The sequence below is a fragment of the Heloderma suspectum genome, chromosome 2, assembly GCF_057233095.1.
Source record: "Heloderma suspectum isolate Gila_16-S chromosome 2, 16-S_ref, whole genome shotgun sequence".
Classification (NCBI taxonomy): Eukaryota; Metazoa; Chordata; class Lepidosauria; order Squamata; family Helodermatidae; genus Heloderma; species Heloderma suspectum.
The window spans coordinates 188,714,799-188,731,558 of NC_139459.1; the positions used below are offsets into that span (position 1 = coordinate 188,714,799).

Genomic DNA, 16,760 nt, shown 5'->3' on the forward strand with positions numbered 1-16,760 from the left:
CTCGATTCCTTTCCAGCGGCTTCAATCGGACGGTCCCCAACAGCAGATCGGACGTCTCCCCCAAATATTTCTGTGCCCCCAGCCCCGCTCTGACCGTCCAAGGCTGCTCCAGCCCCGTCTCCCCCGTTCCCAAGCGCCCCGGCCCCTGTTTTTTCCCTCTCTCTTTATCATAAATATATAAATTATGCTAATTAAGACCATTGCATATTCACCGAACCGGGTCCCCCCCGCCCCCCAGGTCCACGCCACACCGGCCCCGCCGCACCCCCACTCACCGCTGCACAGCCGGGAGGGACCCGCTCGCCCCCGGCCGGGGCTCCTCCGAGCCGATCTTTTTCTTTTTTTTTTTTCCCCGGGAATAATTAAAAATTCATCTCACAGCAGCAGGAGCGAAGGTTGCAGCACACACAAAAAGGGGGGCCGGGGAGGCGGCGCTCCCCCCCCCCGGGCCCAGCCGGGCTCAAGCCCTTCTGCAACCACAGCGCCCGAGATTTTGCACCAGGCATTCCCCCCAGTTACAGCCACCCAAGCCCCTGCCCCGCCTGGGGGGAGAACGAGGGGGCAGATTTTGAGACTCGGGATTTTTTAGCTGCTGCGTCATAAACATAATTTATGCAAAGGCCTTTGCCGCAGCCTGCAGAGCCAGAGGAGACCACTAGGGGGAGCAGAGACAGCCCCTCCCCTCCCTAGTTTGCCTCCAACCCCCTGCCCCATTTCCCCACCCACAAAGTGCAAAGAATCTCTAATTGGCGCGACCTCGTTTCTTTCTCATCGCAAGAGAAACAAATGAAATAATCCGAAACAGAAGAATGTGTGGTACCTGTTGTTATTGTTGACGACGTAAGCCCCTTCCCGGTCAGGTTCAAAGCAAAAAAAAAAAAATCCTTTAAAGACAGATTTAATATCCTCCGCCCTGCAAAATGCCTAGGAGAACGTTTGGAATACAAGCCAAGTTAAAATAAATTACAGCGGTTCGTGTGGCAGCAGGAGGAAAGGTGGGCAATTGCAAAGTCTGTAACTACCTGGCCAAAGAAGGCTGCAATCCTATACACTTACCTGGGAGTAAGACCCAGCACACACAGCAGGACTTCCTTTTGAGTAAACACGGATAGGATCGGGCTGCACGTGTTTCAGTCTGACTCAACCGTTGAATTTATTTCACTGCAACAATTTGGAATACAGATTTTGATAGTGAGACAGTTGGGGGATTCAGGGCAGAAACTGTATGTGCCTCTTGTTCGGCAAAAAGGCTAGTGTTGCTATTTGTTTGATAAAGGCATAATCCACAAAAGTTGCCAGGGAAGTAACAGACTAACCTTAAAAACATTTTTTAAATCTACAAATTGCTAGACGCCCTGCCACAACCAGAGGCCACTTTGGGGGCTTTTAATTGATCTATCAGTGGTTCCGATAAGTTTAATAAAGGGCTCCACAAATCAGAATACTGTCATTAGGACTTAGTTGTAGGAAGCTGAAAAGATGGTTATCCCAACATTCCCTCAACAAAAAGGGTTTAACAAACTCTACTACTGTACTTGAGTGGCTGGAAATGGGGTAGTACTCTGCCCTGGGGAAGTGTCAGGGAGGAGCCTGCATCTCCATGGGGTGAGGAGGGGGGGGGTGTTTTACATTTTGAGAAGCAATCAAGCCCTTTGCATTTGACACTCTATGTTACACAAAGAATTCCAGACAAACAAACCAAATGAGTGAGCCAAGACTGGTCAGATTCATAAAAAATTGCCTTACATTTATTTATTTATTTATTTATTGCATTTATACCCCGCCTTTCTCCCTCTCGCAAGGAACTCAAGGCGGCTGACATTATCCTCCTCCTCACCGTTGTATCCTCACAACAACAACCCTGTGAGGTAGGTTGGGCTGAGAGTCTGTGACTGGCCCAAAGTCACCCAGTGAGCTTCCATGGCTGAGTGGGGACTAGAACCCGGATCTCCCGGCTCCCAGTCCGTCACTCTCACCACTACACTACACTGGCTCTCATACATACTTTGGCCCCTCTTGTCTACTACTCTATACTAGTGACTGGCAGTAGCTCTCCAGAATTTTAGGTGGGGTTTTTCCAGTCCTATCTGGAGATGCCAGCCGTTGAAGTTGGGGCCTTTGCATGCGAAGAATGTGCTCTACCCCTAACCTATGTCCTGTCAAATAATTTGTTAAATACGAATTTCAGCAATATATATTTCCTACCTCACCCTCTACAAATCATAATGCACTTTTTGGATGCCTTTGACCTCCCCAGCCCAATGAGCTTGCTTCACATTTGGAGAACCACTTGACCCAAAGATTTTTCTAAGAAAATGAGTGAGAATCTGAAGATTATTATAGACTATTTAGTGAACAAAAACAACTGAAATTTGAACCCATAGCCTTCAGAAATGAAGTCAGGTTCCCCATGTGTAACTACTGCTCCTCTAACAGTGAAAGTAAACCCACCTTTTCCATATGCTTAAATGCCTACTTGGAGAAGAATGCTTGCCTGAATCAGGTCCAAGAAGCAGATATTAATACCCCCTACACACACACACACACACACTACCATATACCAACTTATGCTGTCAACATTTTCATTAACAACTGAATCCATTATGATAAAATGACTTTGGTCTGGTACAGCTGGTTTTGAGACATCATACTGCAATTTGGCTGAGAACTTAGTTTGCATATGCTGCATGGTGATTATGAATATTTAAATACTTCCATCTCGTTGAATTTCAGGCTCATTTACATACATAGGCATACTATTAATATAATACATCCAGGAAAATGGATCACATTAATTTTTTAACTCATCCCAGAGATGAGCAGAATTCTTTTAAAGACACTGCTAGATTTTTCGTTCTTAGCAAATATCTTGTGGGGGCAGGGAGGGAAAGGGGGAAGAATTATACTCAAATTAATAGCTGAAAGAAATAAAGCTCTTTTTCTCTCAGATCACTATCAAATACTTTCTGTAGAAATCCTTCACGAGTCTCATTACTCCTTTGTTGATAAATCTGTATTCCAACTTTTACATTTCCGCTCTTTCTTGTTTTCCATAGATGAAATTATTTTCCTTCTCATAATCAAAGCCTACCTTTTGTATAAATTTTCTCTTTGTATTCTTTGACAGGTATCATTCTTTACAGCATGTTTTTTCACACAAAATTCATACTCATTTTCAAACATCCTAACGTTATTACCAACCCACATACGCATATGCACATTAGCCCCTAGAAATGCAGCTACATTTGCAAAGAAAAGCACAAATTAAAAGACTGCTTTAAAAAAAAAACCATGGTTAAATGTTGCCAACTGGAAAGGTAATGGTGAAGGTGTACAGAAGTATAGATGCATGAGGATACGCTCTTCTGCCTGCTATTGCACACATCAAAACCTAAACTCTACACTTGCAGATTTTTTTTTTTAAAGGCCAGGCTTTCTGTAGTCTGAGAAAAGATGGAAGAAGTGAGGGGGAAACACAAGAGCACAATACTTTGATGATGGTGCCATCAGGTAGATGCCCCATAAAATGTGTGTGAACAAAGTGTTGCAATTTAACACTAAACACAAAGTTTGGAAGCACTCTTAATAAATGTGTAACTTGTTTTAGTATCCTTTCTTTTACCTACCTGGATGTTAACAGAATCTTTACTCCAGCAGGGAATTAAGTGTAGAATCCCACAATACCGAGAGGACTCTACTATGAGTGGCCCTAAAATTTCAGGCCCTTGAGGATGGCAACTGTCTCATATTCTCCAACGTTTCACAAAGGGAAAACAGGGACATGTTTATAACACCCCAATTCTCATGCCAAGGATCACTTTACAAGCCGTCACACTCTCTACAATTTACACATTGCTAAAGGTTCTACTTCATTTGTCGTACACAGTATTCTCCTATTCTGCAGTAGCCAGTGTCCTCCACTGAACAGCCAAGGGGGATGAATGTTCTTTTGCTTGAAGATATACTAGAAAAAATGGCTGTCTTAAAATGTTATCAACAGGTCAAAATAAGCAGCTTCTGTGTAAAATGGCAGGCTGTGCAATACTACAAGTTATCTTAATTGTTCATGAACATGCCTTTCCATCCCCTTTCCATCCAGACATTTCAGTCAAGAGAATCTGAGGAAAGCATTAAGCTCTGAGTAGTAACAACTCTAGCAATTCACACTAAGAATATTTCGACAAGACATCCCCAAAGGCAAACATTTTCCAAGAGCAGGTACCAGAAACCAGGGATTCTCGTCCTAGTTTGTGAAATTGCAATTTACCTAAAAAGGCAGGGCTGTTAAGGGTTTCCAGTCACCATTGCCTGAGTGACAAGGACAATGTAATTGGATATGTACAGTCCAATGGGGTTACTGGAAAATTGCTCTTAAAAGCTTGAGAGTGCTGGAAATTGATTTTGAAACAGCAGTAACCATACAAAATCCTGTCCTACTGTAAAAGCTTAGAGCAGCTAAAGTAGTCAGTCACAAAAGGTTTTGTTCTTTCAACTCCCATGGTCACTAGTATAGTTTAAAATAACTGTTCTTATTTAACTTGGTCCGGGTTGTTCTGAAATAAGTTGTGTACTTTACAAGTGCCTCTCCACTTTGGCTAAGACGTGCTGTCAATGCAATTAAAACTTTGGAGGGTGAGGATGGTGCTTCAGGAAAGAATGACATTCATGGCCAGCTCAAGGCATTTTGCTGCCTGAGGCAGAAGACAAAATGGCATCCTGCCCCTACTCATTCCATGTACAGAATCTGACTGGACTGGAGGCTGAATCCTATTTCAACACTAGTGACAGGATAGAATCCTCCACCTGCACCTAAGGCAACAAGCTAGTTTAGTTTAGTTTGCCAAGGTAACAGGTCAGGCCACATGTCATACACACCTATGTCCTCTAAGAGAGGGGAACAGACAGAGTGCTCAGGAGGAATAGGGGAAGCTGTTGCTGCCTCTCAGCATCTTTTGCCTGAGGCAGTCACTCATCCCACTCTGCCTAGTAGTAGGGCCAGCTCTGATGACATTGCTAAGATACCACAGGGTATCTTCAGTGTCAGGGCCAGCTCTAGGTTAGAGACACTCCCTAAAAAGTACTTATAGTGGGTTCCACCCATGCCGGTGCCCCCCCCACCACTTGCTCACCTTACTTGCCATGGGGTTTACCTGACAACGGTGGCTGGGTGCAGGAAGCCACCCACCATTTTACATTCCCATGTGCCCAGAGCAATGCTATGTCAGCCTCCACAGGACACTGTGGGAAATTTTAAATAATGGGCAGCTTCCTAGGCATTGCTACTCATACCAGAGAAGACTACTGCCAGGAGACCAGGGAGATGGTCCAAGTGTCACCACTGGTGGACCCTGCTGCAGTGCTTGGGCCCCAGCAGTTGCCTGAGGATGCCAGGTGCTGCTACCGGCCCAGTTCAACACATTCCCCCAAATTTACTCCTGCTTGGTTGTTACCAGGCATCTTTGCCAGTCTGGGAGCTTTGTGACAACAGGTATCTCTGGCAACCTGGCTGTTGCTTTCAAATTGTGTCTGTTTTCAAGTGGGCAGCCTTAGTGGTTTCACTCTAAAACCTCCCCCATCCATTTTTAAAGATGGGGGACATTTTATACTCATAAATTATTTAAGCTTCATGCCTGCATAATAGCCTCATATGCATATTCAACAGTATACTGTAGGTACACAAAAGATTAATTTAGATAGCAAGTAAAGGCAAGCTGTTGATCATGAAGCTTAAGGTAAAGAGGTGTTTTCAAACCCATGAAAGTTTGTACACAAAATGATGGGGAGGGGGGACGGCTCTTCCAGAGATTAGTACAATATATTTTCAGGCATAGACCTGAATGTTTGGACTGGCTTGAGAAAGGTGTTTACTCAGAAATTGTTTCTATTGTGTTCAATGGAGTCTGCTCCCAGTTAAGCGTGGATAGGACTGCATTGCAAGAGAGTGATAAGCTGGAGGACCCTAGTTCAAGCCTGTTCAGGTGTGCCATTTAGGAGGAATCAAAGGTCACCGCTACATCAGATCTGACAGAGGGAAATCTGATATGTAAAGTCAAATGTACTTTAAAACATACATTACAAAGACAAAAAAAATACAATCAGTTAAAACAATGTCTTTACAATAACACAACAGCCATACAATATGAATAATACAATCGATCAAAACACAGAAGTTTTATTTGTACAATCTTTATGAGAAAATCCGAGTAAGGGCAATGATGAGTTATGGAGGTAGTTGTATCGGAGACAAACACCTTCACCCTTTAAACTGTAAAGCCACATCAAACTCAATCCCAACTATCGTGATATATGCAGTTAGCTATATCAGAGAGCAAACCCACTCACTCTTATGGCACAAACTGCTCAGGTTCCATTCAACTTCACATTGCAAGTCCCTTCATCTACACAATATTTTTGTTGTAATAATTATACACACACACACCCTTAATACACGAAAAAGTCATGCATGTGAATAAATATGACTGCCTGTTCCCATTACATCTACTTCAGCCGTTAAGTACTATCATGCTCTAATTATATATGAACCACTCATGCATCTAATCTAGCTTTAATGCACCACATGCAGCCCAATCCTACCCAGGCTTACACAGAAGTAAGACCCACTGAGTTCAGGGCTTACTCCCAGGTAAGTGTATTTAGGATTGCAGCCTTAATGATATCAAACACACATACTCCAGGAAATCCCTTTGTGGTATTCTTCTTTTTTAAAGCACCCTCCTGTTTTCAAAAATGGATCTTAAATTCAGTGCATACTGCTAGACTCTAGCAGTTAGAGGCTGCTGTATTAAAAAGCATTAATACTTTAACAAGTTTAACTGAATGCCGATGCCAGTCTTTAACCCACTCATACTCTAAGGGATGACAGTATCCCAAAAACATTTGTATATCAAGCTGCTGATCAAATAGTCACATTGCCTGAATACAATGATCTTACTATTATTCAAAATACAATTGTTACCAATATCAGAAAATAATACATACTGGTTTATCCTATACAACAGGGGTAAGTAGAAGGTAGATCTCTATGTACTGGAAGATCTTTGGGTGATTTGCAATAGATTCACAAAGATTTCTGAGTCCCAATTGTTTAACACTAGCAGCAACAAAATGACTTCCCACCCACCCAAAATTATATTGCTGAAATGATGAAAGCTTGGGGTAACAGAGTGGATTTTTGTGTGGAAGGACTTAGAGCTCTGTTCTTATACTCAAAATTAATTCTTGGGCTTGGAATTCTTTACTTCTAAGTGTATTTTGCATCAGGTTCTGGTTGGGGAACCTCAGAGTTTTAGCAAAAAACAAAGTTCCCACAAGCCTGAAGTATGTCCACCCTTGCTCTACTTTTATATAACCTTTTTATATTTTAAAAGAAATATATCTAACATAAGCTGGGAACCAAAGGTCCCTAGTGTGTTGCAGGGGTTTTCTGGACATGGCATATGATACATGCTCACCTCAGCATATAACCCCTGGGCTCACCATCCCTGTCTTAAAAACTTAGATCTTATCTCTTTTGCATAGAGTACTGTTATGCAAAAGAGATCAGATGAATTTTTTTCTTTAGATCATGTGGACACACTGGCTCAGTTCGCATGTATCAACTAACCATGGGTTCTTTAACCCATGGGTAGTGAGGGCCGTGTGGGAGCAAGCAAGCGTGCTGCCTCCCAACTGATTGTGCTTCCACTTTGTTTCTGGTTTAAAAAACAACCCAGGAACGGCCCATTTCTGGGTTGTGCTCCGTGATGTGCGAACCTGGAACAACCCAGCGTTTTAATCCAGCAACAAACCATGGGTTAAAACTCTGGGCTATTTCTCCCTCAATAACTCTGGGTTCACATATTTAAACCAGAAACAAAGCAGAAGCAGTGAACAGTTGGGAGGAAACACACTCACTCCTGTGCAGCCCCAACTACCAATCAGTTAAACAACCCATGGTTAGTGGTTACATGCAAACCAGGTCACTGTATTAAACTTAAAGACCCCAGAGGCTTTCCGCTGTGATAAAACTGCATCTAAATCAATATAATTAGAACCATATCTCTGGATTCTTTTAAAGGCAAAGCACTTAATTTTTTTTAGTGTTGCTTTTCTCACTGAATGTGTCAAGACTGCAAGGCCCAGCACACCTTCCCAGCACCCTGGGTGAAACTAGCATGCATTCAACAAGCTGTCCTCCCAAATGTCTGCAACACATAGGGGTTCCTCAGCACAGATGATGTGGAAAGTGTGCCACAAAGGTGAAGAGTTTGGAAAGAAAGCATTGTTCTAGAGAAAGGCAAATACCTTTTCTTTATTCCTACAGTGAACACAGAAAGCCACTTATGCAGAACTCACAACCTGCGCTAGTTTGCAATCCTATATACACTTACCTGGGAGTAATTCCCACTGAACTCAGATAGTGGGGCTTGCCTTCTGAATAGACATTAATAGGATCAAGCTGTTAGCCTAGGTTTGCAGAAAGAACCAGTATGGGATCAAGAAACCCACACATCTAGATTAAAGGAACTGGGATTTCTTAGACAGCATTGTTTATTTATTTGTGTTATTTTATTTAAAACATTTTTAAATGGGCTGCACTTCAGTAGAACTATCAGGGTAGCAGACAGCAACCCCTACCCCCACATTAATATAAAACCATACTTAAAAATAAATACAAAGCAGTACAGCAGCATAAACATTCAACATAAAAAAGCAAGTGAGTGGATCAAAGAATTATTCAGTCAACCAGTATTACATGCTAAAAACCCTGGTTGAATAAATATGACTTCACCTGCTGGTGCCGGGATGACATCACAGTTGGCACTAGGAGAGCTTCCCTGGAGAGGGTATTCCATTTGTGCAATGCTGTAACAGGAAAGGCTCTCTTTCCGATCACTACCCTCCTGACTTCAGACAGTAGAGAGGTCTGGAGAAGAGTCTCCTGTGGCGAACAAGATGTCTGGGCAGGCAAGTCCCAAGCCATCTAGGGCTTTATAGATAAGCACGAGTGCTTTGAATTGTGCCCTGAAATGGACCAATAGCCAATATAGTTGTTTAAGAACTCATTCCAATTAGTAACCTAGGAGCTGCATTTTGTACTGATTGAACTTTCTGAGAATTCTTCAAATGGCAGGTCTGCATGCAACATGCTGCAGTAGTCGAACCTAACCCCTCGATCCCTGTGGTGATAAAAACGGATTACATGTTTTCAAGAACTTACACCATATTTTTGATGATCCCCCATCTCTGTCTATTCCTTCCACATTTCATCATTGTGGATCTCTGAAATGAGAGCCTCTGGGTCCTAATTGCGAAGTTAGGCTTGTGCGGGCTGAATTTCCAGCCCTGGAGGTTGGAAAATACAGTACAGCCATCTGCTGGATGACGGAGGCCAAGCATAGTAACAGCTAACATCAGTTGGATTTTTGAAAAATGTTAATGTTTTAAGGACTGAAGTCCAAAGGACCGCCTGGTTTGAAGATTTCATCCTGGTTCCCAGAGCATGGACAGACTGGTTAAGCAATTTGAAATAAAATGTTGTAGGCTGGGAACCACCATGGTAGAAATTTCTGCATAAATCAGACCGCACTAAGAAAAAGGCATCCTGAAACATAGGTCACCACACCCCTTCCTGTTATGATAACATCCAAGAGGGCAGGCTTTAAAATAACTAACATAACCTAAAGCTGATTGCAAAATAACGAACAAAGCATTAGTTTGATGCTAATGAGCAGAGCTCTTTGACTGGTGCAATTCTGACAGCCTTAAGGCCTAATTAAACTTAAATCATATTTGCAAGTTATCTGTTTCTTCCATTGATCTCTTATGCATGAATTTGAATGCTAGTTCTTTTTCCAAAGTGCAGCTCCTTGGTAGAGAAAAGTAACTCCTGGGAGATTAAAGATAGTCTCCTAAGTCATTTTTAAGTCACTGGAGAATTTTGGTTCATCGCAATGATTCAGATGAATCATTGATTCATCTTCAGATTTAAATCTGAAGATGAATTTTGATTCATCTTCAGATTTAAATGGCTATATCCATAATGTTGCCCAGGGGGCTGGGGGTGTTACTGCAACAAAAGGAGGCATCACTTGAAGTCAGTTGACATTATTCAATATATAGTTATATAATGTGAATATAGAACTTATGGCCCATACCCAGGCCACATTTGGCTGATAGATTACCATTACTTGTCTCACTAATCAACTAGGCCAGATCCAATGAGGTGCTATATCTTGGAGGAGGGAAACCAATCCCTACTCAAATATGAAACTTACTAGGGGTGGCCTTGAGCAGGTCAATCTCTCTCAGCAGGACCCATCTCATAAGGGCTGTTATGAGGATGAAATGGTACACTGAGTCCCATGATGGATGGGTGGGATACAACTGTAACTAACATGTAATATGACCTTCCAACAGCTAAAATGTAAAAAGGAGCATTTGATACTTCTTAATAGCCGACACAAGAAAGGAAAATAAATTACCAGAAACACGTTTCCTGTGATCTCTGTAAACCGGGAGAATCTGTATCCCCTACTGGTTGGAGTCATTGGCATCTTTTTTTTTAATCAATTTTTTATTATGAGTTTTAACCAAACCAAACAAACAAAAAACGTAACAAAACCAAAAAATAAGAAAATACAACAACATAGTCTAAAATCCTCAGTTTCAAATATTACAATATTCTAGGGAGAAAAAAAGAGAAAAAGAATAACATAAACTTCAATAAAAGCAGACCACATATCCAAATATAAGTCCATCTGCAAGTTACACCTATATACCGCTCTTTCAAACGTTGCTAGTGTTGTTAAGTCTTCAAAATGTTGCATTATAGGCAGTGAGCTTTTATCCTTCCAGTATCATAGTATCAGTCTTTTAGCAACCAAAAGGGCACGAAAGATCCATCTACACTGACCATCTTTTACATTCCAAGAAGCAGGTAAATAATTTAAAAGAACATGTACATCAGTAAATATTAAAGAGCTTTCCAATACAAAATTTATCCATATAGTAACTTCCTCCAAAAAAGAAGGCAACTATTGGGCATTTCCAAAATAAGTGAATAAAAGAAGCATTCACTGCATTACACCTCCAACAATTAGCCAAGTTTGACAAACCTTTATTAAAGAGACGTTGTGGTGTCCAACAGACCAGAAACAAACGTTTTTGCTGAATAAGGTAGAACCAGAGATCCATACAGATATCCGATAGACACCAAAATGGCAGTCCATTGATTAGACAAAATAGGACATTCAAATTCCCTGTTCCATTTCTGTTGTAGACCCCATGTATCATATTTATTCATTGATCATAAGTATTTATAAACATGAAATGTGGGTTGATATATCTGGTCAGCTTCAATAAGTGTTTCCAACAGCACAGGAGACTCCAAGGCAGTAAAAGCAGCAGGACTGAATCCAGATACTAACAAATATTTCAATTGCAAATACTGTCAGGAGTGTTTCTGAGTGCAGGGAGTGGGATAGCAGTTCAGATTCTGAAAGAGAACCATCTGACATTGGGGAGGTGTTTTCCCAGGCTAGTCCAGATACGAGTAGGCCTGCTTCTTAGAGGAGTAGGTTACAAACGTCCAGATGGCTGAGCATGAGGGTCCCTCTCACCTCCCACCCCCGTGAGAGGCAGTGAACAGGAGGAGGCGGGGCTTGGGGAAGATGACCTAATAGATACTAGGCACAGATGCAGAGCAAAGAGAGAGAAGGCAGGGGCGGAACTTAGATGGTCTACCTGATTGGTCTTGCTTAAAAAGCTGCACTTAGAGGCCTCACGAGAAAAGAGGGACCTCTCCCCCCTTAAGTTAGGCTAGCCAGACCACCTCCCTCTTCAAAGGGTGGGCAATTCTCATAAATCCCATTTGAATCCCCTGAAGGCATTCCTTTGTAGATGGAGAGTCTCTGAGAATTTGCATCTGTATGACATTGTGAAGTAATGGATTAAAAGCTATAGACTGAAGCCTCTCATCTGTGAATGTTTGGGTACTGAAGTAAAGTGGGGGCTAAGGGAATCCTGAAAAATACTGCCATTCCGCTGTAGCAGGCAAATCATATTGATCTCTCAAAATTGAAAATAGCAAAAACTCATCATCAACACCAAATAACTGATCCAGAGTAAAGATCATTTTATCTGTCCAGGTCTGCCACAGAAACATTTTATTTCCAATTCTTAAATCTGGATTTCCCATAAAGTCAATTTAGCATGGGAAAATGGGTCAAACTGTAATTGGCATGACAAACCATAATTCATCATGTAAGCCTGGAGTGCCAGTCTCACAGCAGATTGGGTCTTGGGAGAAGGTGTACTCCTATCTAATAAAGGATCTAAGACTTTGTTAAAGTCCCCACCCACAATCAAATAATTGTGGAGTCATTGCCATTTTAAAGGAGATTAGAGTGTCAGATTGCAAGCCTGTGATTCCTTAGCCTCTGCTAAAAACATAAAAATGGAAAACATAAACGGAAAATCGGGATGCCTACTCCCAAGCAAGTTCTTAACCAGATTCCATCCATTCCCCTTTGTTGACCAAGCTTCAGATACATGAGGAAATATTAGCTTTATTGAGGCTTGTTGGGTCAGCTCTTATTCTAAGGCACTGGAATTGTGTTTATAGCTTTGGGCTACTACAGTATTGGCTCAGACACTGAGTGATAGGGATAATTGCTCAACTGAACCTATTAGATCTTTCTGCAGCCTTTAATACCATTGTCCATGAAACTTTGGTGACATCATGTCTGCCAGACCTGGCAAGTGCTTGTTGAACTGCTCTGGAATAGTTCATTCTTGGTAGGGAGATACTGGAGGGTAGTAATGAGTAGCTTTCAACTGCTCCTTGGGACCTGCACTGTAGGGTCCTTCTGGGTTCCACCCTGTCCCCATTCCTGTTCAATGTGATATGAGGTCATGTTTTATAATTGGTATACTGATGAAAAACAACTCTCCACTTCTGATTTTCGATTGAAATTCTGCAGTCTTCGGGTTTACCCACTGACATGCCATGGGAAGAGGACTGGATACAGGAAAGCCAATGAAGGTTGAACCCACATAAGACTTAATTTAAGGGTTGAAAGATCTGTGACCTGAAGAAAGATAGGAATATCCATATAATATTGTTTTGCATTTTTGTAAGCTTGATTGTACATTGACTTGAATGCCTGGCAGATAGGAGACCCAGTATGCAACCCTATGGGAACATGCCCTGCTGAACACACTGGGACTCACTTCTCAGTATATATGAAGAGAGGATTACACTCCAAGGTATTTAAAAAAAACCCAGTAAAATACTCCTACCTTTGTCAATTTTTTTTGCATACCTTGGCATTTAGCATTGCATCTTTTGAGTGTAATGTGTTTGATCGTTCATAAATTAATTTACATAAAATACATAAATATGTAAAGCTATAAAAGCAAAATAGCTCACTATAATTATTGCATCAAAATGAGTCCAGGTGTACGCCTGGCTAGGAATACTTTCCTAGAAGAAAAATAGCCAGAATCAAACCAACAAAACACCATTATGCTTTTTAATAAAAACAAGCCAAGGACGGAGTGAAATAATACAACATATGTCAGTGTTTGCATTATTTTCTTGACCAAAGGTTATCTTGATGTCCAGCCACACAGAAATTTCTCTTTCTGGAACAAAATTTCCTTCCAGACTTATGTTAAGACTACCAGATCAGGATTCACGTGCTTAAAAAAAATAATCACCAAAAAATGAACAATGCAAAATCCTCACCATACATCACCCTTCTGTTAGTCTCAGATGATATGAGCCAGTGAAAGCACCTTTCACCTGGAATTAAGTTGGGACCTGCAACAAAATACTGCAGTGTGGAGTATTCCTATTCAGGATGCTCTATTCCATTCTTCCTCCCACTCAAGTTTTCCATGTTTTCTCCCCAATGGTCAGTCAGCATTGCATGGAGCTCTTTCAGGGGTTCCCCCCCCCCCCCGAGGTTGTTTTTATAAAAATTTGCACTACTGCAAAACTCACAGGTTCTCCCAAGCCCGCTGATACCTCTTTAGTGTATGCAGGTCCACCTGTTTTGGCTACATAAGCAAGAGCAGCCGAAGACTTGAGATCAGTATTAGTATATAGAATTCAGTGAGCCTTTGTCAAACATTGGGAATGGATTTGTTTGGCTGGGACTTTTATTCTATTTTTCCTTCTTCAAAAATTGGTGTTTTTTTTCCCTTTGGTATCTCTTGTAAAAAAAAGTTTTAAATGGTTAAGTTTTTTGTCCCCAGCATCTGAGGTATAAAAAAAGGTAAAGGTGTCCCCAACCAGTCGTGTCTGACTCTAGGGTGGGGTGCTCATCCCCGTTTCTAAGCCGAAGAGCCAGCGCTGTCCGAAGACGCTTCCGTGGTCATGTGGCCGGCGTGACTGAACACCGAGGTGCACGGGACGCTGTTACCTTTCCCGCCGAGGCGGTACCTATTTATCTACTTGCAATTTCTTGCTTTCGAACTGCTAGGTTGGCAGGAATCTGAGGTATACTCAGAGGTATACACAGAAGAACTATACAGGAAAGATCTTAATGTCCTTGATAGCCATGATAGTAATGTCCTTGATCGCCATGATAGTGCGGCCACTGAACTTGAGCCGGACATCCTCGAGAGGGAAGTCAAGTGGGCCTTAGGAAGCATTAGTAACAACACAGCTAGCGGAGATGACAGTATTCCAGCTGAGCTATTTAAAATCCTAAAAGATGATGCTGTTAAAGTGCTGCATTCAATATGCCAACAAATTTGGAACACTCAGCAATGGCGGGAAGACTGGAAAAGGTCAGTTTACATTCCAATTCCAAAGAAGGGCAACGCCAAAGAGTGTTCAAACTACCGCACAATTGCGCTCATTTCACATGCCAGCAAGGTGATGCTCAAAATCCTACAAGCTAGGCTTCAGCAGTATGCGAACCGAGAACTACCGGAAGTACAAGCTGGGTTTCGAAGAGGCAGAGGAACTAGAGATCAAATCGCCAACATTCGCTGCATCATGGAGAAAGCAAGAGAATTCCAGAAAAACGTCTATTTCTGCTTCATTGACTATGCTAAAGCCTTTGATTGTGTGGATCGCAACAAACTGTGGCAAATTCTTAAAGAGATGGGAGTACCAGACCACCTTACCTGTCTCCTGAGAAACCTGTACGAGGGTCAAGAAGCAACAGTAAGAACCAGACATGGAACAACCGAGTGGCTCAAAATTGGGAAAGGAGTACGACAAGGCTGCATATTGTCACCCTGCTTATTTAACTTATATGCAGAGTACATCATGAGAAATGCTGGGTTGGATGAATCAGAGGTCGGAATTAAGATTGCTGGGAGAATTATCAACAACCTCCGATATGCAGACGATACCACCCTAATGGCAGAAAGCGAAAAGGATCTGAAGAGCCTCTTGTTGAGGGTGAAAGAGGAGAGTGCAAAAGCTGGTTTGAAACTCAACATTAAAAAAACTAAGATCATGGCATCTGGCCCTATCACTTCCTGGCATATAGAAGGGGGAGAAATGGAAGCAGTGACAGATTTTACTTTCTTGGGCTCCAAGATCACCGCAGACGGTGACTGTAGCCATGAAATTAAAAGACGCTTGCTCCTTGGGAGGAAAGCTATGGCAAACCTAGACAGCATAGTAAGAAGCAGAGACATCACCTTGCCGACAAAGGTCCGTCTAATCAAAGCTATGGTTTTCCCAGTAGTAATGTATGGCTGTGAGAGCTGGACTATAAGGAAGGCTGAGCGCCGAAGAATTGATGCTTTCGAACTGTGGTGCTGGAGAAGACTCTTACGAGTCCCCTGGACTGCAAGGAGGTCAAATCAGTCCATCCTAAAGGAAATCAACCCTGACTGCTCATTGGAAGGACAGATCCTGAAGCTGAAGCTCCAATATTTTGGCCACCTAATGCGAAGAGAAAACTCGCTGGAAAAGACCCTGATGCTGGGAAAGACTGAAGGCAAAAGGAGAAGGGGACGGCAGAGGATGAGATGGCTAGATAGCTTCACCGATGCAATGAATATGGACTTGAGCACACTCCGGGAGAGAGCGCAGGACAGGAAGGCCTGGCGTGCTATGGTCCATGGGGTCACGAAGAGTCGGACACGACTGAACAACATACTGCATCCACCCATGAAGGTGATACCTGAGGCGAAGCAAAAGGCTAGTGGGAAAAGGGCCTTTTTAATGGTGGCATCCTGATTCATAGTACCCTGCTGCCTACCTTATTATTATTTCAGTTCCCGGGGAAGCGCTTTTAAAAAGATTTCCCCAGGCCGCTTATGATCTCATTTTATTCTTTTATCTTTGCTGAAGGTTTTAATGCCCTTTCTAGATGTTGATGCTATTTATTTACGTTTTGTTTCCCATTGGTCTGTTATGTTTTTATTGCATTTTACCGCATTTTCCTCGCACCTCATTTGAACGGCGGGGTCATCACCACCATCAGGTTAGTTAATGTAGCTGTCACCGCCAGTGACCACTGATATGTATCTACGCCGCTCTGTTCTCTACAGGCGCGCCCAATCTTCCGCAGGAAGAGCAGCCAGGATCACCCCCGAGCTCGCGGGCCCGGCGACGCCTACGCTCCCCGCCAACGCCGACGCCGCCTCAGAGCCGACGGCCACGCCCCCTCGCCGTTACGGCCACGCCCCTTGGCGCTGCCGGTCGTTCTCTCCGTTCCTTTCCTCGAGGCCACACTGCGGCGTGACGTCACGCGCTTCAACGTAACCCCTCTCATCAAGGCTGCGGC

General features: G+C 42.6%; 1 protein-coding gene across 3 annotated transcripts in view; it reads right to left on the bottom strand.

Annotated features, from left to right (window-relative positions):
* POU6F1 (POU class 6 homeobox 1) overlaps positions 1–2,693 on the bottom strand; it is a 55,670-nt gene extending 52,977 nt beyond the window's left edge. For all 3 annotated transcript variants that reach the window (XM_084836863.1, XM_084836865.1, XM_084836862.1), the window contains exon 1: positions 276–2,693. The gene's annotated coding sequence lies outside the window, so the exon portion shown is untranslated. The remainder of the gene's footprint in view (positions 1–275) is intronic.
* Positions 2,694–16,760: the final 14,067 nt, after the last annotated feature.